Source organism: Anas platyrhynchos, chromosome 9 (genome assembly GCF_047663525.1).
Source record: "Anas platyrhynchos isolate ZD024472 breed Pekin duck chromosome 9, IASCAAS_PekinDuck_T2T, whole genome shotgun sequence".
Classification (NCBI taxonomy): domain Eukaryota; kingdom Metazoa; phylum Chordata; class Aves; order Anseriformes; family Anatidae; genus Anas; species Anas platyrhynchos.
This window is the reverse complement of record NC_092595.1, coordinates 6,679,530-6,700,197: the sequence shown is the minus strand read 5'-3', so window position 1 is coordinate 6,700,197 and position 20,668 is coordinate 6,679,530. Positions and strand designations below refer to the sequence as shown.

Sequence of the window (20,668 nt, the reverse complement as noted above, 5' to 3'; positions counted from 1 at the left end):
TTTAAAATCCCCAGGCAAACAGGGTGTTTTGGATGACAGAGAACTATTGCCCTGAGAACTCTTTCTGATCATGAACCCTGACTAAAATCAAACTCTTGAGCTTAAAATTTGTATGACAAAACTAAATTTAAATACATTTATTTAAGGTTGTGTATTTTGTTTACATGATCAGGAAAAATAACAGACTGGTTAAAAGCGATCATTTCTTGAAACACAGCATGAGAATTTTTGTCATCTGTAAAACGGGCAAGATCAATAGTTAATTACCTCGTGAGGCAGTTGGCAGAACTGCCTAACAATGTTGTGTAAAGGGCTACCGATGAGTTAGAGAGAGATCAAATTCTGTTCTTATTTAAGATGTGTCAGCGCCTCAATATGAAAGTGTGACTTGTACAACCAAGCATGCCAGACACCTCCCCTGGGCAACGAAAGCAGTGGTTAAGAAGTGACACTTCAGTATGGCCTTGCACAACCTCAGGAAAGGTGCAAAGCATGAAGCATGCACACATTAATGATGCTCCAGCCTCCACTATGGCACCAGTGCCACCATCACGCAGCCTGTCCGAGCTGCTGCTGACAGACGGCATTACTGAGATAACTGCCCCAGCTTTGTTCTGCTTCTAGAATTCATCTTTTAATGACTTTTTGGAATTATTCAAGGTGTATCGCTGTGTAATGCACACTAACATTGGAAACAAAGCATTTATTGAACTACATGGTTTATGTGCTGTGTTATGTCCACAAACTAAATGAATCATTGCTTATCTGCTAAAAAAAACAACAAATGTTTAGTATGTCTTGGATGGATGCTATATATACAGCAGAGCAAGATGTTATTTGAAAAAAATGAAGCTTGGGCCTCTAAAATAGCAAAATATTTATGTATATTATATTTATATACATTTCGAACTTCTTCTCTCTTCCTTCTTTGAAATTATGTGCTATATTTGCAATTGAATCATTATGCTAAATTCTCCTTGGCACAAGAACTCATTTCTTCTTACAAGTTAGTTGGCTGCTTTGTAGTGCATCACTGTATTTAGAAAGCCACAGCTGGTGAGAACTGGCACTTCATGGAAAAATACAGAGCACATCAGGTATTTTAAGTTCAGAAGTGGACAGTAGGGAAGGGCAGTGGAGAACCCTTATCAAACAAAAAGTGAAATTATTGTGTGCCAGGGAACTGTAGATACCTCTATAATGCTATCTACAATGTACTTTACCCTCTTTCTCACCTCCCTCCTCCTTCCTCCCCCCCCCCCCCCCGAATAAATAAATAAATAAATAAATATCTGAAATACAGTGTTTTCTGGAAAAAATAAAAATAAAAGAGTTCTCACCTTGGCATGCAGTGATTAAACATTTCTGCTCTGTTCAACTAAACTCACCATGAAAGCTTCAGAGAACTTCCAATGCATATGACACCCTTATGAAAACATTTCATGTGTGCTTCCAGGTACCAGTTGATATTCTCAGCATGGTTCATAATAGATGGAGCTATAGCAACTAGCATCTAAAAGGAGGTGCGATGGAGGTCCTAGTGCATCAAAAACCTGGAAAAAAAAAAAAAAAAAAAGAGAAAGACAAAGAAAAACTGAGCCAAAAGTCCAAGTCAGAAGCTTAAAAATTGAAACGAAGAAGGCAGGCAACTGCTAGTAATCCAGTAGAATCAACATTTTCTATTGCTGTGTGTTAGTGGTAGTTAGCTAGACCTGGAACAGAAGTCAAAAATAGAAGTGTGGTAAAAAAAAAAAAAAAAAAAAAAAAAGAAAAGACCATCTATAGTGCTGGTTAATGGTACTTTGAGACCTGTTCTTACAGCTGGTAATGACACTACTATTTCCAGCTGAACTTCAGATGGCAAAAGTCATGACTCTAGTGATGCAGTCTAGAAAGACTGGACTGGTTGCACGTATACAAAAGCTACAACAGACCAACGACAAGACTCATTTATCATTTCTGGAGAAGACTGCTTCATTGGCACTCTACCTGATAGTCACTGGAAATCTGCACAAGGGTGCACTGTCATTGCAGCTCCTGGAATCCAGCCTCCTTCACCAACTCACTTAAGGTTTGAAGCCGCTAGGATTTATGATCATGCCTCGGTGAATTTTGGGCTGAGCTCTTTAAAAAGAGCTCACTCTGACATTGCTAAGCGGTAAAGCAGAACATCACTGCTAGTAAGGGTAAGCTGATCTTATTTAACCTTAGACATTTACAAAATACAGCTGCTTCCATCAAAGCCAGCTTTCTGGATTCCCTTTGTAGTCAAACAGAAATCAAGGTAATACATTCAGGGGACTCTAGGGTACTATCCATCTGGCCAAATACAGGCACCTACTTTAGGATGACATGAAGTATACTTTAAACAGCACTGACTAGATTTTTTATTTGGTATAAAGATAGCACACAGTAAATAGACCACTTGTATGTGCCTATGTTACATGGCTCATACAGTCACCTGAATCCCACACTGAAGGATCAAAACATTTCAAATACAGATTGGAATACATCATGGACAGGTAACAGGTATAACAAACAAACAAACAAACGTTTTTACATAATAGCATGCTTTAAGGCATAAGCCATCCAAGTTAGAGGCAGGTAATTGGCACCAGATACACAATATTCTCCTCTGACAGAGCTTGTACCAGCTTTTTACAGGCAGCAGGGCAAGGACACTGGACTGGCTGTTTAGGTATAGTCATGTTTTGCCCTGTTGACTGAACAAAGTGATTTAATACAGAAAGCCATTTCTTCAACAGAAAAGACCCCGAATTAGAAATGTTCATGTGGACCATTCATATTTGGAACAGTTAATCATAACTGATCCTTGTGCAATGAATACTAAATAAGAGTTATTAATAATAATGAATAATAAGAATGAATTATAATGGTTTGTTTATTAGGCTATCAATAATTAACAGGGATTTGCCATTTATTGTAAGTACTGTTGCTGTTTCTGTTGCAGATTTGGATGGCATAATTTATATGGTAATTTTATATGAAACAGTACCTATTACAGCATGGCTATTACGATAGAGTAGAAGCAAATGATGACTTTATCAGTTTAGTTAACTTTTTCATTTTATTCATTGTTAGCACAGCCTGCAATGTAAACATGATGGAGTGAAAGGAATGAAGAAGTTTTGTGCAAGTCTAACAATTTTGGATAGGAAAGTAACTTTCCCAGCTACTCACACAGCAGAATTAAATACAATGGGACAGAACAAAAGGCAGGAAAGTCAGTAATAAGATGGAGCAGAAAGAAGGCTATTCGTGTTTGGTAACATCTGTTGACAGTGCTACTGAAAGGAAGAAGAGGCACAGCAACATCATCAGGGAGAAATAATGCTAGGCATGGCAATAGCGGGATCGCATGGGGACAGAGGAGGGCAGGATCCTTCCGTGTGATTCAAACATTGAGGCAATGCCAGGGCTGGACTTAGCAGAGTTGGTAACAGCCTCACACCTCCTATAGCACAGGACCCAGACAGCACTGTCAGTGTGTCTAGAGCAGAGGTAGTGCATATCTTTTAAATCTGTTGATTCAGAGCCTGTCTGAGTTTATATCATCAACAGAAATCGTTGGACTATGGGAAATGCTAATTAGAAGGACACACATGATGGCTTTCACAGCAGGAAAATTCAGCATTACCCCCTTCTATTAAAGTGTAAGTCTGTATTTTTCTAGAGAAATAGTCTTCAATACATGAAAACATGAACTCCGATAAAAAAGAGAAAAGCTTTGCTTGTAACAGTGAAGATCTTACATTTCAACTCAAGAAGAACAAAATATTATTGAATGAAAATTCAATACAGGAGTCACACTGGCTGGCATAAAACACATACTAAAAGTCTGAAACATGATTTAAAATAAAGAACTTGGATATATTTAAACATTCCACAAGATGGGAAGATTGCCATGTATGTCAGGCATCTCTCTGAATGCTGATGTTAAAGATTGAAAATAATTTCAAAAGGAAAACATTTTTAATATACATTCCAAATAAAATTTATGAACCAAACTGAAGATATAAAGTAGAGATGAGCAGGTAGAATATATATCATCTAGTTGGATCGGAGCCTGGATTTTTAATCATTGTATGACATCAAGAGAATTGCATCTAATCTGCCCACAACATTTAACAGAACCTTGATAATTTTAGAAAACAAAGCCCATCTTTAAAGTATTTAAAATGATTCTACAATCTTGTTAGAACCTCCAACTTTGATATTAATTAGCAGTGTTTTTAGAACTGCCTTAGATGAACCTGCATGGCACACAGATGGCAAGTCATTTACATGAGAAAAATGAGAACTGGCCCATCTATGGATCCCTAGAGGGTGCCATGACCCATTAGCAGAGGAAAGACGACCTTTACTGAATAATAATTGAGAACTATTACTAAGATAATTACAAAACCAATTCACTGCCAGAAGGCCTAGACCTTGGATCCTCAATTTATATAGCAACTGCTCTTGATCTGCACAGAAAAGAAATGCGCTTAGGGTTCACAAACACCATAACCTCAACATCTGCCTGCCATCTAAAGATAATGATCTGGTATTAATTAATTTGAACAGTGCAGTCATTGCAGAGGTAGACTGCATCACAAATCAGATAGTTAACATAAATGGAAGTTATCATGTTTCTGTCCAGCCTGTATTAACAAGCAGAATAGTATAAGGTAAATTAAACTATTGCAGGTCACAACATGGAAATGAATTAACTTAATTCTCTTTAACAAGGAACATAATTGCAACTCTGCGCTAGCTGTTGTACTGGTAAAGATGATAAAAGCTGTTAAAATTCTTTTGCAGAACGCTTCATCACAACATTTTCTAATGTATATACCTTCAACAACTTTGTCATTCCTTTTCTCTAGACAAGGTAGGAGAGGGGACTTGTTGGCTTTTGAACTACATCTTTTTTTTTTTCCCCCCACCAAAGAATAGTTGCTGGGAATAATGCTAATAACAGGTTTTTTTTTTTTTTTTTTTTTTTTGTGAGATACCAATAGTCCTAATCCTAGATAGCACTAGAATCACTGAAAAACTCTTGAACTTCTCCTTTGTCTCCTATAGGGATAACACGTATAAGAAGAAACACAGCTGGCATGCCATATGCGTTACTGATGGATTTCCAGAATTATCCCTCCTTATATGTGAAGCATACTTTAAAGAATATTTCAAAAGCAGAATGATCTAATCACTTAGTGCTAAGTTTCACACCTGGGATCTGATATTTAGGAATGCAGAACATCAGAAATGCCCAACACTCTAAAAAACAGAGTTAGCCTTCCTCCTGAGGAAGGAAACAGCTGAAATTACTGTGAGAGAAGATTTTGGATAAAATGTTCTCTCACCAAAAAATCCACTTCTTGATTTTTATTTCCACTACTGAGCCCTATAGTTCAGATTCTTTGAGGACTTCACTAAAGGGAGCATTACAGGTGGTCATTCTTCAACAGAGACACTTTAAGTCGCAGCATGAATTTTATACAAAATGCAATTCACATTTGAGACCTGTAGTAAAAGGAGCTGCCAACACTGACAGAATGCTTGTTCTGCATGATAGAAATGCTAATAGCAATGATTTCTTACCCTAAAAGTACCTATATAATAGGATGGGGTGGAAAGAAGAGATAATGCATTCAATTCAAAACAAGATGTTCAAGCTAAGATTTAAATTTATGAAGAGTTTAAAAAAAAATTGAATGTACTCTCACATGAACTACCTACCTCCACATTCAGATTCTCCTTGGGAAAAGCCATCCAGGACCTGAGGACACTGTGACTCTTTTACTGAACCCTCAAGCATCCCACCAGCCAGCAGGACAAACCTGCCAAATGGTTTAGCTTGAAGGGTTTGATCAGTCAGGACTGATGCATTGATTTGTTACGGTTTTCCTTTACTTAGTGAAGATTGGAGGGGAAATAAAAGCACAGCAGGCCTTTCCCTCCTCTTCATGATGTACCTGTATGTAACAAAACCAGAAGCAATGAGAACACAGAGGTAAGGCCAGTAGTAATCCCGACCCCTTTACACATAGGAGCTGGGAAAAGCCAATTGTCAGTAATCTGACAATATTCAAACTGAGAGTAACCAAAGCACTACATTCTCAATGTCTGTCATAGTAGCTTAGTTGGGAAAATTTTATGCCAGCATACTTGATTTGTTTACGAAGACAATAATTTAGGAGACAGCATTTTCTTGAAATCTTTGTTGCACAGTTTATTAAACATTTTATTGGAGTGAACAGTCAAAAACAGCCATTTATTATTTTTTTCTCACACTAATATTAATACATTCTGAAAAAAAAAAAAAAAAAACACTGAAAAAATACATCTTCTGGGAGAAAGGATTTCAGCGTCAATCAGAAATAGCAATAAGATAAATGCAAAATGAGACAAAGTGAATCAAGATGAAAAGTGTTTAAAAGAATTCAACCAATTGAACTCTGATAGAGCTGAGAAAGATGAATACAGCTCAGCATAACAAGGAAGAGTGGGGATTAGGGCAGACAGAACAGGTACATTAATACATTTTTGTATTAAATCATTAATGCAACAGTAGCTGACACTCCTCCCAGGAAATAATGCTTGTTTTTTTGATACAGCATTTTGGACTTGTTTAGTGTATGGCTTAACACCATCCCACCAGTAATCCTGGAACAGTCTCACTGTCATGCATTGGATACAATCTCAGTGCAATTTCTGAGTCTTTCAGGCAGAACACAGAAACTCTAGATCAAAATCTGCACACAGACCTTAGGATCAAAGAAGCTCCTCACTCCAAGAGAGGAGCTATTGCACCCATCTGATGGCATCTTCTGCCCAGGGTTTTGTGGAGAATCTGTCTGCAGATTTACACTAAAGATAGCAAAGTCCATTGTCTGTGGATTACTTTTGTACTGTAAATGCATCTTAGGAGGTTTTCTTTTTAAAGTTTTCTGGCAATCACCCCATTTCCATCAATAATCCCTGTGATGTAACGTTTTCACAAAGTCTTTCTGGAAATTAGGCTGTAGAATATTCTGCAAGAGATTAGGTTGTAGAATAGCACTTATGCAGCTTTTGGCTGTTGTAATTGTAGTAGAGATCAACAAAATTGGATGTTATTCTGTCATCCTTGACAGTGTTCCTGGTGCTAATCAGGAACTGGAAATTGCACATTCAGAGACATACAGTATGCGACTATTCAGCAAGCGGTATAGAACTTTGTTGTGAATTCCTAAAGGATACAAACTGCAATGACAAAATATTTTGAGCCCTGAATTAAAAAAAAAAAAAAAAGGAAAAAAAAAAAAAAAGAAAAGTAATTAGATATAGGAAACAAACAAGTTCCACTAACGTAACCTATATTTTCATAAATTTAAGGCCAGGAGAAGAGATTAGTTCATATACACTGAGTTTTTGTTTCATAGACACATTCCATCCAATTACCTCTGCTATTGAGCCCCCATAACTCGTGTTCAGCCCAAAAATAACTTTCAGAAAGTAGATACACTGTATCTGAAAGCCTCCAGAGATGATGTCTACCATTTTCTACTGCAAAGTAGCCTACTCTGAAGTTTAATTACCGTCTCTGTGAAACAGAGGAAAAAAAAAAAAAAACAAAAAAAAAACACAACAGCATGTGCTTTATTTCTAATTTGAAATTGCCTTGCTTTAGCTCCCAGCTACTGGTTCTTGCTACACATTTCTTTGATAGATTAAAGAACCCTTTAGTATTTTATATTTTCTTAGCGGAAAGGTGTTTATACAGGCTTAACTTTCTTTTTGATAAGCTCAACAGAAATCTCTCACTGGAATGCATTTTCTCTGCCCTCCAAAACCTCCTTGTACATGGCCTGTTTTTTTCTGAAGTATGAATTGCGGAAATATTCCCAGTATTCGACCATTCACCTGTAACATTTAGGGACTTTAAAATCACACCACTACTTTAAAACCTGTCTCTATCCAGAAACTTAGTGAAATCTTTGCCATGAAAGAAAGCTAAGCAAATTTAGAAATCATAAGGAAAAAGAGTTGAGGCATTGAATGCATGCAAATGTACTGAAGAAAGCAAAAGAATAGGTCAGATTTAGAGCACAATAGGCTAGAAGGCATATAAAAATAGCAGAGATGTATAAGCAACCCTCATACTACTTTTTTCATAGCACTGGAATAAAGCATTCACTTCTTACATAAAAAGCATGATTTGCAACAAATCATATTTTGGAAAAATCTGGAAGAGAAGAAGGAAAAAGACAACTCAACTTAACTTATTATAGTAATTATAAAATTCTGGTCTTCATGTTTGCTTAGCATTTGTTTACAGTAATGATAGCATCTTTCTAATATCCCAAGCATCAAATGGGTGATCACATAGATGTACTGTTCCCCAACAGCATAACATAGACTTCATAGGTGACCAACAATACTATCAATTAATCTTTCAACAATACTGAGTAGAACATGAGCAGTTTAGCTTTTCCACCTGCTAGTCACCAGAAATAGTTAAAAATACGGGCAGGAAGGATAGAGAAATCATAGAAGTGGAACAGATTCAGAAGCTTATGAAATCACAGTTTAGTTTTAATGGAATACAGCCAATTAAATGAACATCATATAAACATAAAAGAAACGATGCAGGTTACAAATCTTGTTAGCTACGAATATGCTTACATGTTTGCTAAGATGACCTTGGTTTGTATGACACAGACTGGGCACCAGATGGACAACAGCCTGAAGGAAATTTTTTTTTCCTGACGAAGTACCAATATTCAAGTTCACTTTTATACTTATATTCTCTCATTCTGTTTCTTACCAATTTATACTCACATAATTTTTACTTTTACTCCGCATGGCCACCTTTTTCCTTGATCATACTTATTGGTTTGTTATATTGATCTCTGTCTGTGCAGTAATCTGTGTTTCTGTGGATTTACTTTTCTTACAAAAATAAGCTTCAGGTCTGCAACTTTCATCTTTCAATTCTGCTAGAAATCTTAAATATCTGCATTTTTTTTTTAATGGATTATCAGTCACAGACTACAATTCTAATTTTGAGTTTATAAAAATAGCATGATGTCTGACATGCAAACCTACAACTCATAAAATACTTTTTAAAGATCTGTAGTTATTTTATAATCTATAATTGCACTTGAAGCTAAGCTCACCTGCCAGTCAAAGACTTAAATGTTTGTTTTTATTCCTATTGTGGCCAAAAATATAATGGTTTAGATGAGAGCATACTGGACCAAATCTGCCATTTCTCCAGCTCTGACTCAGTTTAAAATAAATAAATAAAATATTATAAATAAAATATTGCAGGCTATATTAAGGACAATCAAAATTTAAACTATTTCCTCACAGCCAGTCTGCTGCTATGAGATGCTTAATTTGGCAAAAAATCATTTTCTGCACATCCAAATACACAGTGTCCACATGACTGTAGCCCAAGCATCCTTTATAAGCTAGTAACAAGTGGGAGTAGCTGAAAGTGAAGAAATAAAACTTTTAGCAGTAGCAGAGATACAGTATGAAATACATACTTTCATTTAAGATAATAAGATCATGTTCAGAAAAAAAAAAAAAAAGGATACTGAAAAAAGATGTCTAAAATGCAACAAAAGCTCTGGCCATGTAAAGTAATGTGCAAATTTAATTCGTTCATTTGTTCAGGTGTACAGTAAAAGAAAGGATCATCACCATGCCAACCCTAGGGCAACTGCCTCGTTCTTCTCAGACTGCTTTGGAAACCTGTTTCCATGAAGAAACAGCAACTCACTTTGTCATTGGAATTATTATACCTTTACTGTATAGAAAAAGTGATTTTAGTGATTGTTCATATGACAGTCTGAGCTTTTCAAAATCAATCTTTTCTTATGAAATCAAATAACAGTTTTCCCCAGTGGGCATATTTAATTTTACCAAATCCCATATCAGTTGAAGCTTATTCCTGTCCACATACAAAGCCTAACAAAGACAGATTTCTTATTTTGTGTTCTGATTTGTGAATTGAGACCCTGTCTCTCCTTTGACAAAAGAAGTGAAAGCAGAAGTAGGATGTCAGAAAATCATCTTTTTTCTTTTTTTTCCTCCTGTTTTCTTCATTAAAATGACTTCTCAAAATGTCCAAGCACTAAAAAATCTTAATTGGAGTGATTCAGTCAATAAAACCTGAACTAAATGGTTAATTTGTATGATGTACTGAGAAAAAAGTATGTATTTCAAAAGCAACAAAACAAAGCACCTGCAAGCTCCTGTGCTTTTGTTGGTTGCATATCTGCAGAGAATATTCACATGCTGAGATAGGCTTCTGTTCTTGCTCTTGCTCAGGGAAGGACTCTCCTGAATGCACTCCTATTTCTGGGGAAGGAAATGCACTCTCAAAGATGCATGCCTACCAGTGGTGTACCATGGCTCACAGCACAGTGGGTTCCCACCTCTTTTCTTTTTCCCCTGCCTTCTGCACCACTGAACAGCCCTGAGCCCTGGCTAGTTGTGCAAGAGCCTGTTTTTTCCCTAGCAGAACACTAGTTCAGAAATAGAGTGTTGTATGGCAAGAAGAGGCATCTTTGGGTGCAACACCTCCAACAGCTATAAAAAAACAATAAGTAGATGCTTTCATTTCAAATTGTATGTATTGGACCACACTGTGCTGTTGGTTTCTGTAGGAAAGTAGTTGGAAGGCGGTGAATATTGACTGATTTTTTTCAGTAACATCTCATTTCACAGTCTCTGAGCATGAAATCAAGCCATTACACAAAAGAAAAGATTTGATGATAAAAACCACTTAAAATAGCCTTCTATCTTATAAAAGCATTGTTGAAATTATTAAACTAAGCCACCCAACTTTCGGCAGAACAAGCAGGGAGCCTCTCAGGTTCTGTTTCTAGCATGCGCAACAACAACAAAAAAATGAACAAGACCTGCTCTGCTGCTTGGATGCATCAGTCAGTCTCTAGCACCAACACGAGGCAGAAATCACCAGGCTTGACACCCTTATGATGGGATTTAATATGAAAAGAAAGCTCTCAGGTACTCATGGTTGCTATGAAACCATTGACATTTACTGTTGGAAAGTAATTTGTCCTTAGTATAGCACTGAATTAGAAAGTAAGTAAATGGTATGCCTGCAATACCGAGGACACTAATTACTTTCGAATGGAAGATAACACTACCTGAGCAGACTACTTCACACTAGTCGTGACTGGAAAGGCTTAACGTTGCATCTGCTGTACCCTAAGAGCAATACCAGCTCTAAGGTGACCACTCGAGGGCAGGAACTCCAGGTGCAGCAAAGGTGCATCTGTGCTATTTTTCTGAAAATGAAAATCTGGTCTGTAAATGTTATTAAGCACTAGCACATGAATTATCCAGTAGTGAAACACAGACTTCAGTTAACTTCCAGGCACCCAGCTAGATAAGATTGCTAGGTCTCAGGAATATACTTTGGGTGCACTGAAGCTCCCTTCTTCACAGTAGGAAAGGAGCAGGTAGCAGGTAAACAAGGACAAGACAATGAGCAGATTCTTCAATTCAGGCAGGAGTGCTTTTGGGGCTGAGCTAATGACACTTCATTCCAAGCTCACCCTAAGATCAACACCATCAGCACAAAAACATCCTTCAATAAGCATCTTTGGAACCTAGCATCGCTACAAATGTTCCCATAATAGTATTATTTTACTTTCATATTCCTTTATAATAAATCAATGATTTCCATTATAACCAGCATTCAGGTCACAGGCCTGTGAGTAAAGATGATCCTTTCTCCAAATTAGTTATTGGATGCTTGGGTCTCAGATCAAAATCAAGTGATAGAGGTAATTAGGATAAACAATTAGATACTAAGATTTCCTCTGAGCAACACAGCAGCAAAATGTGTTTGGACTTTAAGAACTGTGCAGTTGAAAAATATTATTGGGTAATAAATATAACAGGACAACATGAGTTTGAAAGCTTTCTTGTTTTTATATGAATAATAATATAGTACATTCTTTTGTATTTCTTTCCTTTGTGGATTGAAGTTGGTGCGTATACTTTCACATGAATAATGCAATATAGCAAAATTGATGGCACAGTTCTTTTGTTAAAGCAGTTATGAAATGAGAAAACAAAATCTACAAGGAAAAGTTATGAAAAAAACAACATTTCACTAACAATAAAAAGATGAAGTTGCCTGGCCGTTTACATTTGTCTCTCGTGTCATGAATATTAGATCAGATTCTTTTTATTAATCCATTGATAGTTCCATAAGGCAACTCATTTTTGATAAGCTCTGTCAGGACTGCTGTAAATACAAAAAAGATTTATGAATTAATTTTCATACGTAAATGACAAAATCCTCTGGTACTTTTGAAATATCTGCCTGCAGTTAAAATAGAGATATATGTGCACACGTATCAGTTTAAAATTCAGATCAGGCTGTTCTTTCAGAACACAGCTTAATGTCAACTGGCTTTTTCTGTATGAAAGAACAGTAAACTATGAAGATAATTGGTACTGAGGGCATAGTACAAGTGGAAAAAAATGGACAATCTGTGATCTGAGAAGTGTGTTGGACTAAAGGTGTCGCGTGGGATTTTTTTTTCCAAAAGCTTTTTTTTTCAAGTATCAATGGGTCACGTATATGCTAGTGCACTGTAAAAACAGAGACATCTTCAACTCAATGCTATTATTACTTGAATTGTGTTTATAGCTACAAGTCCCAGTCATGAACCTATTAGGCTAAAAATAGCACAAAAGCATAAGCTCTAAATAAGTATACATATGAAGCATACTTGGAAAATTCTCCACAGCCCTGCAGTATCTGCGTGAAGCCAAAAGTATTACTGAGCTCCACATTTTCTGGCAGTAGTAGATCACAAAGCTGGTTCAACCCCTCCATTTCCTTTTCTTTGCCAGTGAGACAGGGACTGGGCATGCCAGGATGGCCACTGCCATACAGCCAGCACATGCTAAAAAGGCAATGAACTACAACAAAATTTTTCTGCATTTCCCTTGTTCCATGGTGGGGACCTGCATACCAGCGCATCCATGCTAATGCTACAGGAGTGCAGCATCTCCCTCTTGCTCTGCAGCTGTTAGACAATTTACAAAGGAAATTCAGTATCATTCTTTGTATTTTACAGATGGGAAAACCAAGGTACAAAAACATGTAGCAACTTGCTCCAGAAGGATAGATGCCTACTCTTTGTAACAGATCATTAGCTAATATAGTACAAGTTTGCATAGTCCTTTAACATGAACCTTTCTTTGTAGGTTCTACAAGAGAAAGGCAGAATTAACCAGTTCATTGCTAGAAAGAAATTCAGGGATGAGGTCTAGTTCTGGATTATGCTTTTTCCAGGCAGTTTATCCATACAGCACATGGCTGTATGCTCTGCTTATGGTGTGATGTTTGATATAGTGTATAAAATCCCTGGAGCAGGGGCTTTAAAGCGTGGTATCACAGTATTAATTTAGTGATTATAAGAATTAAAATAAATATACAGTATCTTGTGAGAAGAAATAAGACAGACTGAGATTCACAATCTGCTGTGTTCTCACTCTTAATCATCTGGAAACAAAAGCACAAGAAGCAACTTTGCTTCCTTTTCTGACCTGTGGTCTGTTCCCATATTCTCTCGACAGAGACACCCATTGTGCTGTGTAGGCTTTTGTTCTGACAGTGTTTTGACTCCTTTTTAACATACATATAAATCTATGCTTGGTATAGAGAAATCAGCTTGAAGGATGTCATGGTAATGGGATTTGATTCTCAAAGGATCTTATTCTATAGTATCATTCTGAGCTTTACGAGGCTTGTGCACAGGAAAATCCAGTAATACCTAAGAGTAATTTAAACCAACTTGGTCTGCACTAACTTTGTGTTACTCTGAACTAATATAATAGATAGATACTCTTAAATAATAACATAACATCCCACACACCCTACTGAAGTTCAGAAATATTCTTGTATGTGGAGGAAAAGCAATAGATACACTTAAAGAATTTTCTTAAATAAGGAATCCAACATAAAAACTAATAGTTGAGATAAACATTTTCCCATTCAAATACAGAGTTTAGTTATACTAATGAAATTCTAGTACATGTCTTCTCTATATGAACTTAGTATTTTATATCAACTTGACTGTGTCCTGGAGGCAGACTAGAAATCTATCAATAAATGCATTTGTCATGTGCTTTTAAAATACACACCTTAAGCTTATTTGGATTACATTAATACTCTACTACAGATATACAGAAATGTGTCATGTGAAGGCGGAGATGTATTGACCATCTATGCCTGAGAGCATTAAAAATAAATAAGGAAAGAAAAAGATAAGTACAGAGAAGGATTTTAGTATGTCCAAGTTTGTGCAGCTTGGCAGGGAGCTGATCTGTCTGATCTGTCCTCTGCTCTCCTACACAGAGAATCATATATTATCCCTCAGTACTAACAACACAAACAAGTATATCATTATGACTTCTCATTATAGTCCCAGAGGGACTTTCTGTCAACTGTGATATCACATCCTTTTGATCTGAAATATATTAACTTACTCTCTTTTAGTTGTAAAGCATGCTTTACTGACATTATAGTGACTTCTGTTTATTTATTTACCTTATTATGCTTTTACATATGTTACTATTTTTCACATTAGTTTGACTCACATTAACAATTTTACTGTAAAATTGTTCAAACTCATTGCACCAAACTTTTCCTGTCAAAATGTACACTTTCAGCTGGTTTTGAAAACCAGACAAGAAAATGTTCATTCAATTCAAAACACTCCATAATGCAAATGGTATAAAAACTGGCAAAGTATATGTTACTTTAATTACCAGGTCAAGACTGAGGCTTGCAAAGACCATAACTTCTTAACAAGCATTAATGCCAAAAACAACCAAGATATGCAACAAATAATGAAATATATATTAATAGATCAGTGACTTGTGTTATCAGAAAAAATGTTGCAGGTTTACAAGGAATAAAATTTAAAAAAAAATAATGTTATAACTAATTAAAAATCACTTATTTAAATCTTAGTTTCTTAATTTCATAATATTGAAATATTTGGGTTAGGAGCTGATCAGAGTTCTAACAATGAGAAATGAAGGGTGATGGTGAAAAAAGGGGGAGAGGGAAATGATATGACAGTGAATTTCAAGAAATCAGCCACATGCATTGTTGATGTCAACAAAACAATTTGGGCTAGCTTCTGGTTTAGTCAACCTCAGAAAGTGGTCCACCATCAACTTCAACAGGACGTTGTGACAATATATTTCACAGGTGATTAGACCCAACATGTGCAATATCCTTAGGGTATTATATTACCTGCAAGCAACGTCTAAGAGATGGAAGAGGCAAAACCAAATAGAGCTGGGCAGAGCAGGCATTTGCACTTAAGTAAAGAAAGTAGTTTCATTATGTGCTTTACTACGATGTTAAGAACTGTACAAAAAGCACCTGGCTGCGTTACAAAACGTATAGGTCCTGAGTTCAATGCATTTCTTAGGTTGGTGCTGAAGGAGCTCTAAAGGGAGCACAGAGATGGAAGGGGCTGAGAGTGCCAGAACACTTCTGTTAACCTATTAACTCACAGCCCCCGAGGGCTTGTTCATCATGGTGCCTATCAAAGTGTCAGTCTTCTCTATTACCTCTTCCTTCAGAAGAGGTCTGTCTATCATTGTCATGCTCTTCTAGCAGGATTATCCATCATTTTGGGTGAAGCCAAATCATTCATTTTCATGGCTGTCTCTGTTAGCAAGTCAGGAAGAAAAAAAGTGTTTTATTCAACAAAAGAAAAATGATGGAATTGCCCTCTTAATCATTTTCTTTTATTACTTAATCCAAAAGGTTGGGAGGAGGCTCTGCAGTTTATTACACCAGCAGTCACTGACACCATTACATTTCAGGCTGTAGCAATATGTCCTGGTTTTCAGCAGCTTATAAAACTAGCCATAAACATTAACTCCGGGCAAGAGTTTGTCATACTGTACCCATGGCTCTTGCTCAGAATGATTGATTTGATTTGTTTTTAATTAAAATTGATTCACAGCACTAATTGACTCCTATATTAGTACTGTGGTACCCCTTCCAGGTTTCCTGTTCAGACTTGAGGTAGGCTGAGAACTAGAAATTGTGGTGGGTACTTCTGAACTGCAGCCTGGCTCTCCTGGAAGCTGCATGCTGCTGGAACAAGCGCACACAGAGATACTGTAAATTTTGGTAGAGGCTTTACAAATGACACTTTTGGTGAAATGTTAGGTTCAGAACAGTTAACTCTAAAGTTATGTCTTGTGGGTGGCAAGACTACACAGGACACACTCTACTTACAAAAAAAAAAAAAAAAAATAATTGCAAAACCAAAGAAAAATAGTCACACTGTTAACCCTCACCAGCTTCAGCTATACAATAAATTGAACAGAGCAATACTAGGTGAATCTTCTAGCAGCTTGGACAAAATTTATTTCAGCTGTCCACTGTCCTAACATAACTTTAGTAGATATGGAATAAATAAAAGTACCAGAAGTACCATAGTACCAGAAATATATCTTTCAGAAAGATCTATTAAATAAGTCAAAACGCCCTACCTGCAACCATTTCTATGTTAATGTCCTGTAAAAATCAGCCTCTGGCTCCTGAAAATTTACAAAGGTAAGTAGTTTTGGTAAAGCAAAATTTATGAAATTTGGCTTTTTCTGTATTTGTGATTTATACTCAGATTACTCCAGGTTGAATAAATCCTCATCAGCTGCTCTTTTTCTCCGAGTATCCCCATGTTGATTACTCTAATCCCAGCAAATTGAGATCATATTGCCATTACTCCTTCACTGACAAGCACAAGGTTTGTCTTTCATCACCTCTACCTTGGCTGTCTATTTTCATGAAAGTTTTAGCAACTTAACTTTCAGATGACCTCTCTCATGTTAGATTTGATAAAAACTAGGTGTTCAGAATTTATTAGGCATAGGTAGGCAAGGAAGTTAAAACTGACTCAAAACAGTCATGGATGAAATACTGAAGTGGGCTGACAATGTAGTAGCTGCAATTGCAGAGAAGAAGTTAACTTATTTCAGTAGGGCATAAAATATTAGAACAGTGTGGCTCAGGGTAAACTCGTACCAAACGTGAGTGACGGGTGGCAGCACACTCTAAATCTGGGGCAAAATCCCTTCTTCTAACATGGTCTGATCCAAAGACTGTTGAGATATGTGGGAATCATTCATTTGACTTCACTGGGATTTGGATTGGACTGCTGGGGATAGAAAGAGATACTGAATAAGTCTACATTTTATTTGAGGTAAACTCTCATCATACTCCCAGCCAGCTGGGCACAAGTCAGCTCCAGAGCAGAGCCACAGTTAGCATGGCACTGAGCCCGAGCTAATAAGGCCAGCTGAAAGGCAGGGTATATTATCTCGCTCAGCACTGTACTGCTGCAGCCATAAGGCTCCTGGCCAGCTTGGCACTTCAGCAGAACAAACATCACATCTGCCTGGCAAAGTGCTCCAACATCTGCCTGAAAGATCCCACATAAATACACCCATTGCTGAGCAGTAATGGTCATGGCATATTCTTTATGAAATAAAGTGTGACTGCACTACAAAAGCCCCTAAATATTTATACAGAACTAGAGCTCAAGAAATAATTGCTTGGCTAATTCTTCATAGTCTGTAAATGTGTTATTACTCTACGGTGTCAATTGCTCAAGTACTACTAAAAAAGACACTTCAGAAATTTTGAGCGTCTTCTCACGATTACACTTCCAAAAGCCGTATTTGTCAGCGATGGCCGTAAGTGGTTTCAGGATAATTGTGCTAACCTAATAAAACCATATGTCAAATTCCATAGAATCTTTGAAAATCAACCGGCATATTTAAAATACAGAATTAGGATCTTTGGGACTGATATTTGCACTTTCACCTTTACAGGTTCCCTTCCTTGCCCAGGAATGCATATAATTCAGCATGACAGACATTCATTCTATAGCGTTATTAAAGTATCTCTAATGATTCTTATTATGAAGGAGCTGATCATACAGGCTGTAATCTCTGAGTCCCAGTCCCTTCACATTCCTTTCAGTGGATAGTAAAGAGGTTCCTTCTACAGATATTCACTGGTACCTGAAGGGATCCATCCTACACATTTGAACCCTGGGTCACCTGCATTCTGGCACTACATATTTTACAGAAGGACCACCATCAGTTTCTGTCTTACTTCTGGAATCAGCTTTTATTTTCTATTGCTCTATCAATTGCAAATTTTTGTCTTGGTGATTGGATATTTGAACATCACAATGCTAATCCAGACGAGTTCTTAATTTTTCTCTATAGTGCGTATGGTCTTCCAATACAAATTCAGTATTACTCAGTATTCAATACAAATTCAGTGCATTCTGAGCAAGTGCACATCTTTCAAAGAATCCCAAAGTATTTAGGAGTTTACTGTGCAACAGCAGAAAGTGAAGATTCACCTAAACTTTCCAAAATTGTTGCGAATCCAAAAAAAAAGTGTGTTTCCTAGCTCCAACTTTGGGTTGACAATCTGAGAAATAGGATTCTACTTCAGGGTACTAGGATCTGATCTTCTATTAGGTAACTTGCTAAAGAAAGTCAGAAGAGTAGTAATTTGTGCTCACTCATAAGACAAAAGGCAGAAACATCATGGGATGGATGCTAGGTGAATTGGTAGAGCCCACACTCAGTCAGTTGTGGTCTGTGCATGGGGTTTTCCCATGTTTCAGGTGCCAACATCTGCACTCTCAGGGATAGCCCAGGTCTACTCATAATTACTCTACACGTATGGCATGCACAACAAAATCCATTTTGCTCTTGACCTTTGGCCTCACAAGGAAATACAGCAGTTCTTTTAGGAATACCACTTTCAATTTTTCTTGCCAGTGAAGTAGTAGATGTTGGACTGCAGCTGGGATAAATGTTAGGAAATTCATCTTGGACATTTTTGTAAGAGAGATCTCACGAGAGATTCAGTTCTCTTTAAAAGGAAAAAAAACAATCTTTAGAAAAGCTGCTTTGAGCCAGGGGCATATATTAGCCCTCACATTTGGAAGATACTAATTCTACCCTGCAGCGCTATGATTCTCCAGCACCTTGAGAAAAATCAACTGCTCATCAGAAAGGAATTCCCATCTGCAGCCGTAGCAGGATTGAGAAGCGTTACACAAGGATTTACCAGCCACATGTCCCATGCATAAGATCCCTGATGGAACAGTTTCTACCAAGTATAGGTGTTCTGCTACAGAGAAAAGTACTAAAGAAACCCAAAACAAACAAAACTGATGCAGGGTCTAATTTTCTGGATTAATTCTGTGGTTTCGATAACCCATGGAAAAAAAGCTGCATTTCAAGAATAGCCTTAGAAGTTCCTCTCTCTAAAACAAAACAAGGTTTTGTTTTTTAAAGTACAGATCATAAAAACAAGAGATATATTCATTCCTTCCTCTTTTGAAATCACAAGTTAGTGTGAGAGCACGGATGAATATCCACTACCTAATTTAAATCATAGTCAAAAGAAATCAAGGTTTCCCCTATGTACAAGTCATCCTTTTCTTTAATTTGAGTACAAACTCAGTGTTACATTGCCAGAAATTTTATAACAATTAGAGGCACTGAACATCAATGAAGCATATTTTTTTTTCCTTTTTTGCTTTTTTTTGAACAGACCTAATGAAGGGAACAGAACTTTTATTTTACAAATATACTTAAAAATGAGTTTCCCTCCTGGGTGTGAACTGAGAAATCATGAGAGTTGATCCCCTCTCTATCCACCATTTCACCCCATACCTTAGGAAGGATTAACGATGGAAATCAGAGGAGACATTATTCTGAGCCATAAGCCTCACTCTTTTATACCCTGCCCTAGGCAATGCGGGGCTTTCTATATTTCCCATTTTCAGGTCTGATAAAATATACAGCCCTTCTAGATCTGATATCCTCATGAACAGGTATCAGAGAGAGAAGGAAAATGTGTTCTCCAGCCTTCAATTTATCAGCCCAATAACCAGATAATACAGCACCAGCACAAGTAAGTTTCTAGCTTTTTTTCCTAGTGTTTTTGCAAATATGAGTAACAATTATTGAGTTGGTTGCAAGGAGTTTATAAAAGCACAAGGAGAACAATTAGATCCCTGATCCGACACACAGGGTGCAGCATCAGTACACACGGATCGCTGTACACCTGAGCAACCACACTCCCATCTTTGAAAAATTACCCAACTCTGTGCAGAAAGCACAGCTAACAGCCCTGCTGACAACAGGGGTTGGAAAAGTATACTCAGCGACACTCCCCTGGGCAGACTGTGGAAAATCTCTATAAAAATTAAGGGAGGGGGAAGACCTCTGTGAGAACAGTGTTGCTGCAGCTGCTCCAAAGCAAATCAAAGCTCTTGCTGCCTTCAAGGGAGATTTGCTTTTCTGTTTCAAAGTTCCTCTGTTCCAGTCTCAAATGCTCACAGTTCTTTGCAGAAGGCTCTAAAGAATTGTCCTTTTCGAAGTGAAAATATAAGGCCCTATATTAAATTATTTTCTTCCAGAAACCCATCTTAGCATGGTCTTTTCCTCCTCATTGTCACATTCTATTTTCTTCTTAGTATCTGTTTTTATTTCTTTTACCCTCCTTTAAATTATTTCATTTCGGTATTGTTTCTACATAGTAACCCTAGTTATA

General features: G+C 37.0%; 1 long non-coding RNA gene across 1 annotated transcript in view; it reads right to left on the bottom strand.

The window, feature by feature from the left end:
- Nucleotides 1-1,346: 1,346 nt before the first annotated feature.
- The window catches only part of LOC140003245 (uncharacterized), a 91,456-nt gene continuing 72,134 nt past the window's right edge, over nt 1,347-20,668 (bottom strand). Inside the window, exons 2-3 of the long non-coding RNA XR_011811564.1 lie at nt 5,746-5,981; nt 1,347-1,553 (exon numbers count right to left, since the gene is read on the bottom strand). This is a non-coding gene — a long non-coding RNA (uncharacterized lncRNA). The remainder of the gene's footprint in view (nt 1,554-5,745; nt 5,982-20,668) is intronic.